Source organism: Microtus ochrogaster, chromosome 24 (genome assembly GCF_000317375.1).
Source record: "Microtus ochrogaster isolate Prairie Vole_2 chromosome 24, MicOch1.0, whole genome shotgun sequence".
Taxonomy (NCBI): Eukaryota; Metazoa; Chordata; class Mammalia; order Rodentia; family Cricetidae; genus Microtus; species Microtus ochrogaster.
This window is the reverse complement of record NC_022024.1, coordinates 16,989,638-17,006,816: the sequence shown is the minus strand read 5'-3', so window position 1 is coordinate 17,006,816 and position 17,179 is coordinate 16,989,638. Positions and strand designations below refer to the sequence as shown.

The window sequence follows — 17,179 nt, the reverse complement described above, 5'->3', positions numbered from 1 at the left end:
AAAGAAAGAAAAGCACAGTTCAACAATAACACCTGTGATCCTGCACAGTGGCATCTTCCTATAAAAAGACAAACATCTCTAGGACCAAAATCGTTCATCCCTAAAGCTGAAAACTTTTTTTTTTTTTACCGCAGGATTCCATTGAATATAAAATCATATTTTCCTATATACTCATTTCTTTTTATTTTAAAGGTTTTGTTTATTGTTTTTTTGTTGTGAGAGACAACCTCATTCAGTGGTCCAAGACAGCCTTGAAGTCATAGCTATTCTACTGCCTCAACCTTCTGAGTGCTAGGATTACAGACATGAGCCATCATACCTGTCCTGTATAACTCCTAGCATGGAGATAAGTAGTAAAGACATGCAGGTAAAAGTTTCTCATAATAACAATATTTCTCCTACGTAGGGTGACAGTAATGTCAGAGGCAAGGCTTTAAAATCCTAAACATCTGGAACACAGAAGCCCAAATAAAAATCCGAGAGTCACCAATTTGCCATGAAGGATTGTGTTTATGCCTAGGAAAAGTGTGCTCGAAATGTCTTAGAGCAAAGGGGTCATTTGATTGCCTAATGAAGAGTCTAAGAGTGATAATTGAATTTGATGGCATTCATTAGATAAGACATTCGAGCAGCTACTTTACAACCGCGCTATGTAATCGTGGCAATGTGATACATTCACCTCAGTGTTGGATTAGGCACCGAACGAAAGGAAGAGACATGCCATGGCCCCAGAAAACGCTCCTCTGAAGCAGATTTTCCTTACACCTCCTGCCCCCCAGCCCAGTATTCTAGCAAAAATCTCATCTGTGTAGCAGGCCCCCAAAGCACAGAGGCAGATGCCATGACATATTCTTTCAGAATGCAAGGCCGCTCAAGATCATCGGCAGACAATGAACCGTGACAACTTTGGAATTGACGAAGTCCAAACGAACTGGGGGAAAACATCGAAAGTGCTATCAAAGTTCCCCGCTAGCTAATCTAGCCCTTGGAACACATTAAAAATGGTCACAGTTCCAGAATGTATGGCAAATATGAATGCCCCTTTAACACAAGAAAGAAATGTAAAGAGACACAGTTTGCGATGGCTTATCTTCACTGTCAATGTGATTGAATCTAGTGCCCCTTCAGAGACTGGTGCTACCCCATCTCTGGGTCTGTGGGGACTAGCAGAGCAGGGGAAGACCCACATGGAAGGGGACAACACTGCAGATGTGGACCAGCACAGAACAAAAGAGGGTTAGGGAGAAAGCTGGCACATCACCAGCAGCCCCCTTTATCTGCTTCCTGGCCACTGTGCTGTCGAGTGAAATTTTCGATGATGCCCTGCTTAACACTATAGACTGAATAGTGCACCCGAAAGGCCATTGTGCAAAACAAGACTGCTTCCTATGGCAGTTTATATTGTTTATATGAGTGATTCTGTAAACACAATATGAAAAGAAATTAATAGAGTTTCATTGTCTCTCCAAATCCTACCCACCCCCCCAACATACATCCAGATAAAGGTGGAAAGCACATTGGTAAGAAAAACCTATCAAAAACACTGTTGTTGTTGTTGTTGTTGTTTTTGAATACCTTAACGAGATGGTCTAGTGGAGCTTTCAGGACGGCAAGGGCCCGGTCTTCTGATTTGACTGCAGGTGTTGGCCGTTCAAGTGCTCTCTGGCTCTTGTTTTCCTTGAGAGAGAAAGCACAGAAAGAATCCATGAACACGCTGGCTTGCAATTCGGCACATGCTTTTACTATTGACCGGATACAGACTTCTGCTTACACAGCCCATTCATTATTCATACCCGGCTCCAGCTTCCTCAATTCCTAGTTGTACTGGGTGCTCCAGGCTAAGAACCCATAGGTATGACTCATGCTGACATTAAAACTCTCCAATCACCCCATCAAGCAAACAAACAAAAAGCTAAAAGAATCAAAGTCTCAGAAGAGTAGCTCGGCTTATAAAGGGCAACTTTTTCCTATTTCTTCCGATCTATCCTGGTCGATGGCGTGGGTCCACAGAGGAGAAACAGCCTCCGCTGCCACGGAAGGTCCCCAGTGGAATTACCAGCAACAGGGAATTATCTCCCAGCAGCTCACATTTTGTTTTGCTAACAAGGCTCCATGTTAGGAGACTGACGAGCTATCCTTTTCTGGCAATGTTTCCCCACCCTTTTAGAGTTATTGAAAAGCAAACCAAGTCTGTGCTGATGTGTGCAACTCTCTGTGAGCAACAGCAGCCGCAGCAGGATTAATAAAAAGGGAAGATATTGCTATTTACCCAGGGAAGATATTGAAATGCTGTGTGTTGTACATAAGCATCTGATTGGCAAAGATTCTAGCGGCTCCATTCCTTGCTTCCCGTCCTTAGTCTCTTGTCTCCCTTGTCTCCTTTTATAATGTATTTTCTCTCTTTTGCACCTTACTTTCTGTTTCCTTTAATCACTTCCTGTTGTACTTATCTAACCTAGTTGATATGCAAATAGCCTTGCATCCTGTTTCTACACATCAGACCTAATATTTCAGATATAAAACCCTAAGTATGGAGAAGTCAAGTGGCTTTATCCTAAGTCTGAATTAAGGTCTTGCATGAACATCATGTTGGACACCATAAATAGATGTAACTTGTCATTTGTCAATTAAACTAAATAAGTTAATTTTTTTTTTAAAAAAAATGGATGGAAGTGCTGTTATCAATCAGAGCACTGTACACTCTTTACAGATTGGTTTTCAACTCTCTGGGGGGGCTTACATGGTAACACCCTATTATTTGAGGATTTGAGTTTTCCTGTAACATCGTACATAAGTGAATATGTAATTCCCTGCAGCTTTCATCACAATCCACATACAATTTAATAATTTATTTGCAGTTGTTAAGAATCCTGTTTACCACCTAATGGACCAGGATCACCCTGGCATAAACATATATGAAAATGTGCTGGTTTTCTGTGTTTGGGAAAATCAAAACCCTTGATTTATAATAATTGATGTTATATGAAAATTTACTTGTTGAGTGACTTTTGAGTCAGTTTCCTGACTACAACAGAACAAGGTTAGTGGGCTCCAGCTCAGGCTATTTCTGGATGTTTAAAAATAGATGTTTAAACATCTGTAATTTGTTCAATGATATTTGCCTACTTTCACCTTGCATTTTTTGGGGCTGTCAGTTCTTAGAGATTAAAAGGAAAAAAAAGACAGATACTCCCTTCTTTAAAAAATTAGACATATAGAAAGAAAGATTATAACTTTTAAAGTGTCTCAATGCATGTTTAGGATATGCCAAGGTACACAGAGAATATTTTTTCACTGTCTAGGGTAATTCCAGTTGCTCACTGTGAATGAAGTATAAAAGGTTATCACTGATATAGGTAGATGTGTGTCTGTGTGTGTGATTCAGTATATTACCAGGCACGAGGTAATCAAACACTTCTTTTCTGAGCTATTACAACCTGGGTTTATTTGATAGTTTACCCAATTGTACCCTTCATAACTGGATTATTTTTCCACAATGATTTCCAACATAAAGTAGGCTTTCCCACCAACAAATGTCTATAATGTTTCTCTTAAGACTTCGTGTCTCAAAAACATTACTTCCTGAGAAAAGGGGCCACTTGCATCAGATTCTCCACAATAGAGGAAAATGTATGAGTGAGCAAAGCACATGAGTTCTGGAAGTCAAATACTAGAGATTAAGAGCCCTCTGTCATATGGCAATGCTGGCCAACTCACTTCTATCAGTCTACACTGGGGACAGTGGTAGCACGGACTTCAATACATAGACTAGACAAGAATTGTTTACATGGTCACAGGGTTAAAGAAAATCCCCAGCTCCACCCACAAATTGCTTTGCCATGAGCTACATAAAACTACATGCCATCAACTGAAGACATTTTCTATACAAATCCATTCTTCATTTCTCTTAGAAACAATCACCTGAAGCTGAGTCTTTGCCAGAATCCAAGGCACGCAAAAGATAGCAAATGCTGCCTCTACCCCAATGCCACTATAGGATGATTGACAGCTTGTCTTAGGAGTGAGATGCCTCTTCATTTATCAACTGTTTTCACCTATTTCATTGGATTAGAAATGGATTATCTTAATATTCCAAGAATCTAAAATAACCAGAGGGAATGTACTTTAAATACATTTTCTCTCCAAGAAAAACTGCCCAAATGACTTCTTCAGGATACTCTCAATGTTAATATATGTTCAATTTTTCCATATTCTATTTTTTAGTTATTATTTTATTTTGACATCCAAGTAGCAGATTTCCTTATGGCAGTTTTACACTTTCTTGGCCTTGTTTGGTCTCCAGTTGTTTTCTCTCTCCCATCTTCCTCCCCGCTAGCTTGGCATAAACCTTTCTATCCCCAGTACCCTCCTTCATATCCACAACACATATGTTCTATGTTCTCCCTACAATTTTCCCTTAAGGCCTCTTTTTATTTGCTGTCTTGGGGATCCTTTCCAGTTTCCTGCCACCCATACTCCACCCACATAAACATACATAGGAAACTCTTGGAAGCTAAGGTCTGCATATGAGAGATACTATTGCATGTTTGCCTTTCAGAGCTTGGGTAACTTTCCATCCTTCCCAATCTTTTCCATTTTCTTGAAAATTGCATAATTTCATATTTGTGCAGCATATTTCCATTATCTATCATCAGTTGATGGGAAACTAGATTAATTCGAGTACCTCGCTGTTGTCAATAGAACAAAAATGAGCAAATAGTTCTGTGGTAGTATAGAAAGACCTTTAAGAATATGCCCAGGAGTCAGAGAGCTCAGTACCATGGAAGGTCTACTATTGTTTCTGGGAAGCCTCTACACTGATTTCCATAATGGCTGGACCCATTTACTCTTTTACAGATGTAAAGAAGAGTTCTTCTTTCCTTAAGTCCTCACCAGCATTTGCTTTTACTTGTTTTCTTGATGACAGCCTTTATGACAAGGGTGGGATAGAATCTCAAAATAGATTTAATTTGCACTAGCTTGATAATTAAAGATGTTGAATAGTGCCAGGTGGTGGTGGTGCACACCTTTAAGCCCAGCACTTGGGAGGCAGAGGCAGGCGGATCTCGTTGAGTTCGAGCCTAGCCTGGTCTAAAGAGTTAGTTCCAGGACAGGCTTGAAAGCTACAGAAAAAGCTTCAAACCTCTGTCTCGAAAAACAAACAAACAAACAAACAAACCCAATAATAATCCTTCTTTTGTAAACAGTTTGTTAGATTGAATTCTTTGCACTCTTGTTTAGATTTTTTTTGTTCTTTGTATATTTTAGATGGACAGGTGATGAAGATTTCTCTCTCATTCCATAGGTTGTCTCTTCACTCAGTTACCTGTTCACTTTATTGTTTAGGAGCTTTGCAATTTCATGGGGTCCCATTTGTCCATAATTCGCTGTATAGTGTAATTTTTAAGAGGCTAATTTGAATAGTACTTTAGTATAGAAAATTAACTTTATAGAAGTCAATATAGTAAGGATTCAGTGAACCTTCAAAATGCAAATAGAGATGATTAGTTTAGGATTCATGACCTCAAGTATTTGACCTCATAGATAAATAAATCACAGACAATAGATCAGCCAATTACCCAAGACATGAACATTTAAAAATAACTACTCATTTTTTTCATAATGTTCTATATTTGTATGAGAGGAGTCTTGTCTACAACAGGCAAAGGAAAAATGGAGGGGAGAAAGTGTCAGAGCTGAGGTTTTAATTTTTTCTTAACGAACGAACGTATATAATTTAAGATTATATGTTTTCTCATTGTATTAGAAACTAAGAAAACAAAAACAAGCAAACCAGCACATCCAAACAAGCAAAAAGATCTCAGGAATTATAATTTTTTTTCTGCCACTGCCCACTTAGCTACTGTAATACCAAGTCTGTAAACTACAAATACAGCATGCAGAATTGCTTGTGTTGATATGCTTATTTACAGACTCAACAAGGTTTCCTCCTGATTCTGATCCTGGGAAATATGATCATAAATGAAAACTGAGATGCCCAAATGGACAGCTGGCTAGTGGCATAACTGAAACATGTGCCCCATTTTTTTTTACCTTTCAGCCTAGTGACAAACACCCTTGTCATGTAGACTGCACATGGTCTCCACTACTATACACAGGCTGCACCAAGACAGCATTGCTCATCACCTCGCTCTAAAAATTCAGGATTTCAAACATAGGAATGCTTATGAAATTTTGCTTAATTAAAACTAAGGTGTTCTGTCTTTTCAACAATAATGTTTTGGAGAAAAAAAAATTTCTTATAACTGTTTTCTTTGTGAGATGAAAAGCGCAAGGGTATTTCATATACTTTTTCATTGTGCAATTATAAGAAAAAGAGATTTTGAAAAGCTTGTCTTTCTTGCCTGACTGAGTCCATGAAAAAAGTTCATCTGCTTTTGTAGTTTTTTGAATCCTAAAATCGTCACACAACTATGCTGTGAATTGTTAAAAAAAATTGTACTGTTTGCTTGCTTCGCTTATTTTTGCTAGTCCTTTGTTAGCAAGAACTAATGGACATGTTTTTTTTTTTTTTTTCTTTTGTAAACTCGTTTTAAAGTTTGATTCCAAATATTTCAAAAGCGGCTTAGACCCCTTTGTAGAATACATGTATTTGGCAAAAGAGCATGTAGAGTTTTGCAAAAAACCCACCTCTGTGAGAGAGCTATGCTTGTTAAACCGTGGCTCCATTGAGTTGAGTTACAGTGACTTATTGCTACCAGGTAACCTAGCACAATTGTGCTAGCTGTCATGGTCATGTAAGCCTGTAGGTAAACTGAGCCCAAGTATATGCCACAAAGCTGGAAAAAACACACAAGCTTGCAAGCTGATTCTCCCAGTAATTAGTTTCCTGCCAGCAGCCATCAGAGCCAGTCACAGTCTCATTTGAATAAGCAAAGGGATGAAAAGTTCACTCCCCCAGCAATCAACCCTTTCAGCTCAGAGCTGCAGCAGACCAAGGGACAGCAGTGAATGGAAATGGGGAAGAGGATGAACAGCGATTCCTCCAGAGGAGAAGGCAGGGCAATCAAAGGTAAAACCTACAGCAGCTTGACAGGAAGTTCCCTCACACCCAAACGATTTTAAAAGATGCCTTTGGAGCATTACACTTAAAACCCACACTGCTTGTGCAATTTAATACTTTTAAATAGTGTGATATAATATATACTTAAATGCATTTCACTATTTATTTACTATAGATTTAAGTTAATGAACAGTTGGTGAAAGGCCAATAGGGAAGCCCTTTCTGAATGATATTCAAATCTGAGAACTCTGTTCATCTTCACAGATTGATTGATAGATGCTGTTAGTCTTAGTTGCCATGGAATTCTTTCTTCCTTTCTTTTTAGAAATACAACATGAAAACTTGAATTTAGTCCAACCTTCGATTTCATAATTCACACCAAAACTATATTAAACTATTTTTCCAATATCATTGCTTTGGAGATTGAATGAATTAACCCAACTGAACATAGACATTCACATGAAAGGAAAAACAAACCTATAAAATATTAGCCAAAACACAAAAAGGCATAGTGTACTTACAATGAACCAATATTGGCTGAATTGCTAAGTATTATTTTCAAGTAATTAAATTAAAGCTTTTTATGTAAATAAGTAATCTTTAAAGAAACCATGTTGGAGATAGTATAGGTGACTGTAAACAATTTTGCAATTTGCATAAGGGTTTTAATCCAAGAGAAAAACAAGTCATATTAATGTAAACAAATATACAACTACAGTAATTTTTAAAGTTTACTATCATAATTGTGTACTTTGTATGAACTATTTTGCCCACTCTAAGCTGTTACTTTGCACATTAAAGCCTCAGAAGCCGAGTTAGAAAACCAGACAGTTGGTATCATCCCAAAGAAAACTGCAGTTGAGTAATGGCAGCAACCTTCTCTCTCCCAGCTTTCTGAGTCATCCACTTCTTTTGGGAATGAACATATTCTCTAGAAAATAACAATGGAGGGAAAAAAACTACCTTCACTCTTTTCGAGCAATTTACATGTTTCTTCTATCAAATGTAAAAAGGTATAATTGATTCCAACAACTTCGATTTCCGCAAGCCCATATCTTTACTTAATTGATTATATTGGATAAAAGAAAGACTAGGAAACTGGCCTCTGCCTTCGAAAGTTACTTCACACCTCTGAAAGCATTAGGAGGAGAGTCTTTACTTGTTTGTAGCACTGGCCATGGAGCCAACTTCCTACATGCTAGGTGAGAAGCATCCATTTCCCGAAGAGACACTCAGACTTTTGAAGCTAGAGTTTTATAGTGTTTATAATTAAGCCCAATTAATGAGAAACATAACATTTTAGAACATTATATAAAACTAACAAATGTTAAATGTCTTTTATTATTTTCATGTTCTTTTGGAACGTGTACAGATAAACTAATGCAGCATTTTCTGTCAGGCCTTTTAATCTTTTTGCAAAAGAAATGGGCAAATCCTAAACTACTACTATATTAACATATATCTATTTATATCTGGACATTTGCAATATATTGTTTTAGTTTATCCTAGTCTTTGTTCAGTAGTCATTTTTGTATAGGGCTGTTCTTTATCAGCCCAGTAATCTTTCTTCATGTATATGTTCTTTACAGTGTCAACACGACATTATAGATGATGTTCGCTTGTTCATTTCCTTTCTTCCTGGAACACAAGGCATGAACCCAAAGACGTTCTCTATAAAAGTGAGTTAGCAAAGTTTCACACCACAGCTTAACTGTTATGTCTGCTAAAAAGCAATGCTAAATAAGACACTGCCAAGAAACCCCTGAAGCCCTGCTTAGTATTCTGTGGTGTTGGTTAAGGACTCAGCTCTATGCCTGGCACAGGGCAAGTGTCTAAAGACCACAGTTTGACAGATGTCCACATATCACCAGACCTTTCAGATCCAGTTTCTTCTCATATTCAGAAAGAATGATTAGGATCAGTCTTTCCAAATATCTTACAAATGGGGTCAGCAGATGTGGGATTCAGAAGGATGACTTTGGTTAAGAGTGCAGAGTGGTTCTCAGCATTCATGACTGTGGTTCATAGCCTCCTGTAAATCTAGCTCCATAGGATCTGGGATCCTCTTTCAACCATGATGGGGACTGTGCATACACACATGTATGTATATGCATACATATAAACACATGGACAGGCACAATTGTACCTGGGACGTAGTTTCATAGATGAGTGTTAAATAAAATGCTGTACTTCAGACAGTTCTTTTCACTATATTTCTCTTTCCTTGACCACTGCTCAGAAAATTTTTGAAATTTCAGTTCCTTCCTTTCCTCTTTCCCTCCTTTCTTTCTTCCTTCCCTTTCTTCCTTCTTTCCTCCCTCCTTCCTTCCCTCCTCTTTCACTTTTGGAGGTAATTATGGGGTTATATCGTGTACAGGTCATTATGAAAATGTGATTACTCTTTCAGTAAAAGCTTTAAATATTCTGGATACATTGTTTCTAGTCTCAGAAAAGAAACAATCTAAAGCCCAAATAAGGACTAGGTTCTCTGTACGTGGGGTTCTTTTGCGTCATATTTGTTCCCTTTGAGTAAACAAGTGTGCTCATGGTTTTTTTAATTAAGCCAAAATATTAATTTCACTTTGCCTAATCATTCAACCACATATGTATGTTCTTGTCCTTAAAGCAAATCTTTTGAAGTAAGTTCTTAAATTTAATCACTTGAATCTATAAAAATCTTCCACCATTTTGCTTCCCTATCCAATTACATTGTATCGACATCAGCCCTCCTGGTTATCAAATCTACTACTCATTCTCCCTTCTGAATGAACGTGATAAAACTTTTAGATGTCTTTCTGATCCATTTCAAATATTTGCAGTGTGTGTTCTTTGGGGAGTTCCTAGATCTGCATTTTTTTTCGTTACTTTCTGTTCTTATATTACATCTGTATTTGAGTTCCAAGTTCTTGATCGTTAGTGCTGCTCTGACTCCATAACCTTCTAATGGTTTCAGATATTATTCTACACCAACAATCTCAACACTATATCTTTAGGGCTATTGTTTTTGCTGCACCTCTGACCCAAATTTCCAAGCGATGGTGATCTACTCATAGATTTCGCCTCAAATGAAAAGCTGCCTAGTTACCCCAGAGCATTTTCTAATTTTCTGTGTGCTATCTCGAAATCTGATAAGAAATGAGAATCGACCTTTGACCTCTCCCAATTTTCACTGGCAAATCTGATTAAGTGTCATGAATTATTGATGTTTTCCAAGAAACAACCCTGATAGTTTTCCCTCTATACCATCAGCCCCCTAACTAATTCAGGTCTGTATGTACTTCAGGTTTGTGACTGATGTCTTGCCTTTAATATCCTGCCACTTCAACGCCAGCTCTGCATCGCTCTGCCCTCTAGCCTTGCACTTTTTATACTAACAGTACCTTTTCTGTCACTATTAAAGCACCCATTTTATCCTTGAAAGTACCGCACTGGTTACATACATGTTAACTTTTGCTATCAGGCTATTAACTCCTCCAGGGCACAAATAATATCTTAGTCTTTCTCATAGCTCCCATACTGTTACCATGACCACAATATGAACTCAATAAATATTTGTTAAGCTGACTATAAGATATGTTAGAAAAGATAGTTCACACATGTGTTATGGTGCATGAGGCTGGCTGAGAGGCCATTCTTTGTTCTGACACAGGAAGTTAAAGAACCTTGTTGTATTTAATATTTATATGCAATTGTCAGTTAAGATTTTACTTATTGCCGTCTTTTCTTTCTTTCTTTCTTTCTCTCTCTCTCTTTCTTTCTTTCTTTCTTTCTTTCTTTCTTTCTTCTTTTCTTTCTTCTTTTCTTTCTTCATTTCTTTCTTTCACAAGAAACTATTCAGTAACACGCTGGAGAAGTTAAGGGAATTTGAAAGCATATACTGATCTCATATGTAAGTGATGATGTGGGATTCACTTCTGTACTCTCTGAAAATGTTTTATTACAATTGGCTAATAAAGAAGCTGTTTCAGCTACTTCCTTAGCAGAGTAAAGCCAGGAGGGAAATCTGAACAGAGATATAGAGAGAGCAGGCAGAGTCAAAGAGACACCATGTAACTGCTGAAGGAGAAGGACACGAGAAGCTTATTGGTAAGATGCCTTGTGGCGATACATGGATTAATAAAAATGGGTTAATTTAAAATATAAGAGCTAGCTAGGAATACGCTTAAGCCATTAGCCTAACAGTGTTGTAATTAATAACGTTTCTGTGCAATTATTCGGGTCTGGGCAGCTGGGAAATATAAGTGCTACCTCCATTTACATTAAAAAATCAGTGATAATTACCCTTGGCTTGATCTTCATGATTACTAACTTGTGCTTTACATGAGGATGAAGAACACAAAAAGAAACAAATACTTTCTTATACATCACATCAGATGCCAAAAGTGAGGGGGGGGGGTTAATCCACCTTTAGGAGTTTGGGAATTCTGAGTTCAGACTAAAGCTCTGTAAGTCCAGACATGACCTGACATAAATTATATGGTAGATACATGCAATGTAAACCCTGTGAAAGTTGAAAAGTTGCAGTAAGAGAAAAATAATTACTATGCAAAATGAAACAAGATGGAAAAAAAAGAAAGACTGAAAAACTGAAGATTTAGAGGGATTTCTTTGTGACTGCAACTTTACAACTTGATCAAACAGATGGAGAATATCGCTAAACTACTGAGCCTTTCATCATTAACATAATGGTACAGGTGCCTGATTTACAGTCACAAGGATAAAATGACATGGAGTATGATGAATGACTCAGGTGTATAATTGTTCAACGAACAAGACATACAGCATACATGTTTAAAAACTGTGACTTCTGATTTAGATAGCGATCATGATTTAATTTACTTCAGAAAATTTGCTGATGACCTAATTTGATGTGGGATTCCCCTCTGTATGCTGTGAATACCATTGATGGATAAAGAAGCTGTTTTGAGCCTATAGCAGGGCAGAACAGAGCTAGGCGTGGAAAACCAAACTGAAGGATGGGAGAAGAGTCAGAGAGAAGCCATGCATGCCTGCTGGAGACAGATGCTGAAACCTTATCTGGTAAGCCACAGCCTCATGGTGGTACACAGATAAATGGAGATGAGTTAATTTAAGATATGAGTTGGCCAGAAATATGCTTAAGCTATTGGCCAAACAGTATTGCAAATAATATTATTTCTGTGTGATTATTTCGGAGCTGAGCAGCTGGGAACAAACAAGCAGCTTTCCTACAACATTAACTGGTTCCAGGAAGTGCGGTATCTTTGATAATACGCTCTCATATGATGATTAAGAGACCTAGAACCAATACTGATTCAAGGATCTGCTATGGTCTTTTTTAAAATGACCTTTCAAATGGCCCCTAATTTTTAGCTGTCCTTCCATATTCCCTTCTGTCTTCTCTTATTCCTTTCCCCTCCCTGTTTGGTCCTCCTGTTCCTGCCACAATCCATACATCCATATATTTCTATTCTAATTCCCCTTCCTAGGGCTATCCAATCCTTCCCCTAATCCCTTATTCTATATGTAACCTTATGACTGTGCTTTACAAGATCACTGATAAGTCACTGAGCCCCACTAATCTTCCATTTCTCACCAATGAAAACCCTCAAGAATTATCTCCTATAAAGAAAAGTTGACATAATATTTAAAACAATGTTAATTATTGGCAATAGTAAAGGTAGAATTGAAGGGGGAAACATATTTCATTGGACTTACATATGGAGTATATGAAATATCAACTTGTAAATAACTAGGTATAGCAAGTAGTAAGCTAACATGGAGGATTAGAAACTGTGTGTGCTCAGATACCCTGGGTTATGTATCAGTTGTTTAATATTCCCACCCTCATGCCCACAATATCAGCCATATCAGTATATGTAAGCATTTACTTAAGAAAATGTCATTTAAAGGCTTAAAGATCTTAAAAAATTAATTCTTATTTTTTCATGAATTATATATATATATATAATTTTAAAGATGATATAATAAAAAGGAGATGATATAGAAGGGAAAAGCTTAATATTAAAATTATAATTCATGTCTTAAAATAAAATTAAGAGTAATTTCTCATTATTAGATTGAGTCATCTACCTACTTAGTTTGCATAAATTATGTCCATGTCGTCAGTAACAATTATCCCTTAGTAGTTAATTTTGAAATCTTGTTATTCATGGCAGGATTTCAGACTTGTGCATTGCATCATATTCTTTACATTCAGTTGCTCTCAGTCAGCATTTCCTATATATAACCTATATATAAAGAAGGACAGCAGGACTGTATGCTTCTTCCTTTGCTAAACTCCAGGAATAGGAGAAAACAGATATCTTTTCTATCATGCAAATTCATTGTTCCATTGTATAAAAACACCAAGGTTATGGTGAGATGGTACTTGGACATTGCAGGAGACTAATGCCATAACACAATATACATTTTTACTTTCTTTTATGATTTTTTTATCTTGTGCTAGAGATACACCTTAGGAGTAAGGTTCTTAGTGAGTAAAGAACCCACATGATAGAAAGAGAAAATCAGCTCCTTTAAGTTGTCTTTTGAATTCTACACATGCAGTATGGCGAATAAACACACACACGTGTGTGCACACTAAATATACATGTATAAGATTAAATAAAAAACTATATTATCTCTATATGTTTTGTTTGCTGTTGTTTTTTTTTTTCTTAAGACAGGGTTTTTTTTTTTCTTTTTTCTTTTTTTGTGTAATCCTTGCCTTTCAGGAACTCTCTCTGTAGACAGACTCACCTGGAACTTAGATATTCATCTGCCTCTGCTTCCTGGGTGCTTAGATAAGGTATGCACCACCACTGTTAATATTCTGTAGAGTTCAGCTAGTAAAACCATTTTTAATGATATATACAGAATAATCTTTATGGTAATACCCATACAATAAAGGTATGTTGTGCACTTAATTCCATTTTAGCTGGGTAATCTTTGAATATTATTTAAAAAATTCCAAAATTCTAAAAACAGCATGTATTCTATCCTATACCCAACATACTACCCCTAAAGCTAAAAATAATATAATAAATAAACTATTTATTTCCTTTGTCAACTATAACTTTCCAAATTTGTGGTAGATGAATGAATATATGGTGAATATAAATAAGGAAATTTTTATTCTTTCTATGTTCTTTTAGAAAATACATGTTGAATTAATTTTTTATATAATACAGTAACACTTTTTTTTTATTACAGGCTCTGTTGTAATTGGACCTTATTTCAGTGGAGCTTAGAGGAAAGTGTCTCCAGGGACACTCAGTGTGGATAGAAATACCAAAGACAGTGAGCATGTGACCAGAGGAGCTGAAGCCCAGAGAACGGTCAGGAATATTGCTTCATAAAGCTGGGAAGAGGAATTTATCCCAAGCACTGCATACTACTGCAGGATTTGGTCCATTATCCCTACACTTCAGGAAGTTATTGAATACGAGCCCACTGTATGCACATAATTTTCATCCATTCATCTGCCGGGTTAGTCTGCATTTCAGATATCATCAAGAGTGTTGTAATGAATGATAACTTTTAAAGATCTTGGTTTCAATCATTGTCTGGAAAAAAAAAAAACGAGGAGAGACACTTCAGCATCACTTGGTAACTGTAATTTTTGAGGCACTTCTATGTAGCTTTTAAGGATAGCTATTCTATTTCCATTATCAATAGTATTGTATAAGTGTTCTGGTTTGCCACAACCTCACCAATACTTGCTCTCACTTGTCTCTTTTTCAAACAGCCATTTTCAGTGGGATGATACTGTATATAATTGTAGCTTTGCTCTGCTTTGCCCTGAGGGTTGGAGATGTGCAGTAATTTGTCACATGCTTGGCTGTCTACATGCCAGCTTTAGAGAAATATCTGTTTAAGATTTTAGGAGAGCTTTAAATCAGGTTAATACTTGTTTTATGGTTGGTCTCCAAGAGTTTCCCCATCTATTTCAGAAAATAAGTTCTTATTATTTATAGTTGGCAAGCACTTTCTTCCATTCTTCATTATTTCCTTGGTGGTGCACAGATAATTTAGTCTGATTGTAGTGCCATTTGAATCTATTTTTGCTTTTGCTGCTTCTGTAATGTTTTCATATCCATGAATCTATTAAAGAGACCAATGTTGAATGTCTCTTTGCTTCTTCTCAGAATACAGAGAGAAAAAGATTTTTTTAAAATACATTATGTACATAGAATGGAATATTATTCGGCTTAAAAAAACCTGGAAAACTCAAAATATACATAACACAGACGATATATACGAACATCTGCTAAGTGAAATCAATTAGTCACAGAAGGACAAAATCAGTACGACTCGCCTTATAGAAGACAACAATGTCAAGCTCATAGTAAATAAACTAGAATAATAGATAACACTGCCTGGAAGGAAGGAAATGAATTTTTTTTCTGAATTTATGTAGGAAAGATGAATTCTAAGTGTTGTTATGTCCATGATCAACAATATTGTTTAATACTACTAAAATAATTTGAAGTTTGTCAGTGACAAACTTCATATTTAGCATATTCAAGACCCTGGATTTGATCCACAGCATTCAAATCAAATTTTTTCTCAGACGATATAGCTGTGTTAAGAGTTCTTGAAACAATATAACAAAACAAAAATGAATAAAGATTTTCAAGTGGCATGAGAAGATGCACCTTCACAGATGCTGAATTTTCCACGTCTTATTTTCTGAGGGCAGAGTATGGTATGGTAAGTGGACTTCAGGGAAACAATGATGGTGGAGGAAAGTGACAGTCATTTACTTACACTCAGGATCAATTTCCTTCTTCTTATATGACTTTGTGTTAAAAATGATTTTTTTGGCAGCTTAACTCACACCATAGACTGTGGAGATCAAGACTAGGCATACTCACAGGCTAAACTTTACTACTGTCACCCAGACAAGATACACATGCAAACCCTCACACACGTTTCTATACCTATGCATCTGTACCAACACACATTTATTCCATGACACTATTTTCTTTAGAAAGTTGACCTATTTGGTTCATCTTGGTAGGTGCAGCCTTGGGAAAGTTTTCTACTGCTGAGGTTCAGTGTTCATTCTTTGTAGGTCATAGGCATTAAGTATGAACAGAAAAAAAGGGAAAATACCCAATTTCTAGAGCTAGTATATTAATTTTAAGATTCCAGAAAGAATGCTACAGAGCGATTGCAATATTCTAGGAAGTACCTTAAATACTACTAGGTACTTTAGTTTTTGTGAGAATCATAGACAAAAATTTCTGTGTATCTATAAGGTGATCCATTACAAACCTTATGAAATAATTACCTAGATCAGAAACATGACTCAAACTTCAGAGATCATCTATGAGCACAACCTTAAGCTTTAAGGGAAGCAAATTAATACCAAACTAAAACAAACAAAATAGCATTATTTCTAGAAACAAAGGAATAAACACATAGAACAGTAACAGAAATGGGAAGAAAGCAATAAAGCAGAAATACAACTTCATCATCAGCTAAGTCCATCTAAATATGCTCTTCATAGAAAATACGAACTATTTACAAAGGTTTAGGGGCGTTTTAATCTCTCCTTTTGGTTTAGAGTGATCTGAGTGATAGGAATGCAGGAGATTTTTCCATAAAATCAGTGAAGGATAGCTCTTGGTGCACAAGAAAACACGACGCACAATTACCCAGAACTGACATGCTAAGCAGAAATGCATGTACAGACCAATTGGTTTAGTTCTATTGGCGAGATTACAACTCTGCGTGTCTATCATTTCATGGGGTATTAAAAACGTTTTTGCCTGAATAGTTTGCAAGGTGTTAGTAAAGCTTAAATAAGTCCTCATCATTAAGGAAGAAAACTACAACCATCTTCTTACGTGTATTTGCTGCAGTGCTGGTGAGTCAAGGAAGCACAGAGGAAATGATCTTAAAGGAAGCATCACCAGTGGCTGGAAACACAAAGGGAATAAGATCAAATTCCCCAAACATAAAAGCAACTGATTGATACAATGAGAACTTCATCACAGTATTCTTATTCTGCAAGAATTAAAGAAGAAAAGAATGTTTGAAGACTAAAGTCACAAAGTTAAGTCTACCACGATGTCATAAATACCTAATTTCTCCAAACAAAGGGCCTGCGGGCACAGACATGACCTACTTTAGAGAGGAAGAATGAAGATATATGTGTAATTGAAG

At 36.6% G+C, this 17,179-nt stretch overlaps 1 protein-coding gene across 2 annotated transcripts in view; it reads right to left on the bottom strand.

Moving 5' to 3' along the window:
• The window catches only part of Syt1 (synaptotagmin 1), a 505,227-nt gene that overhangs the window by 406,992 nt on the left and 81,056 nt on the right, over positions 1-17,179 (bottom strand). For both annotated transcript variants that reach the window (XM_013350339.2, XM_013350340.2), the window contains exon 2: positions 1,576-1,677. The gene's annotated coding sequence lies outside the window, so the exon portion shown is untranslated. The remainder of the gene's footprint in view (positions 1-1,575; positions 1,678-17,179) is intronic.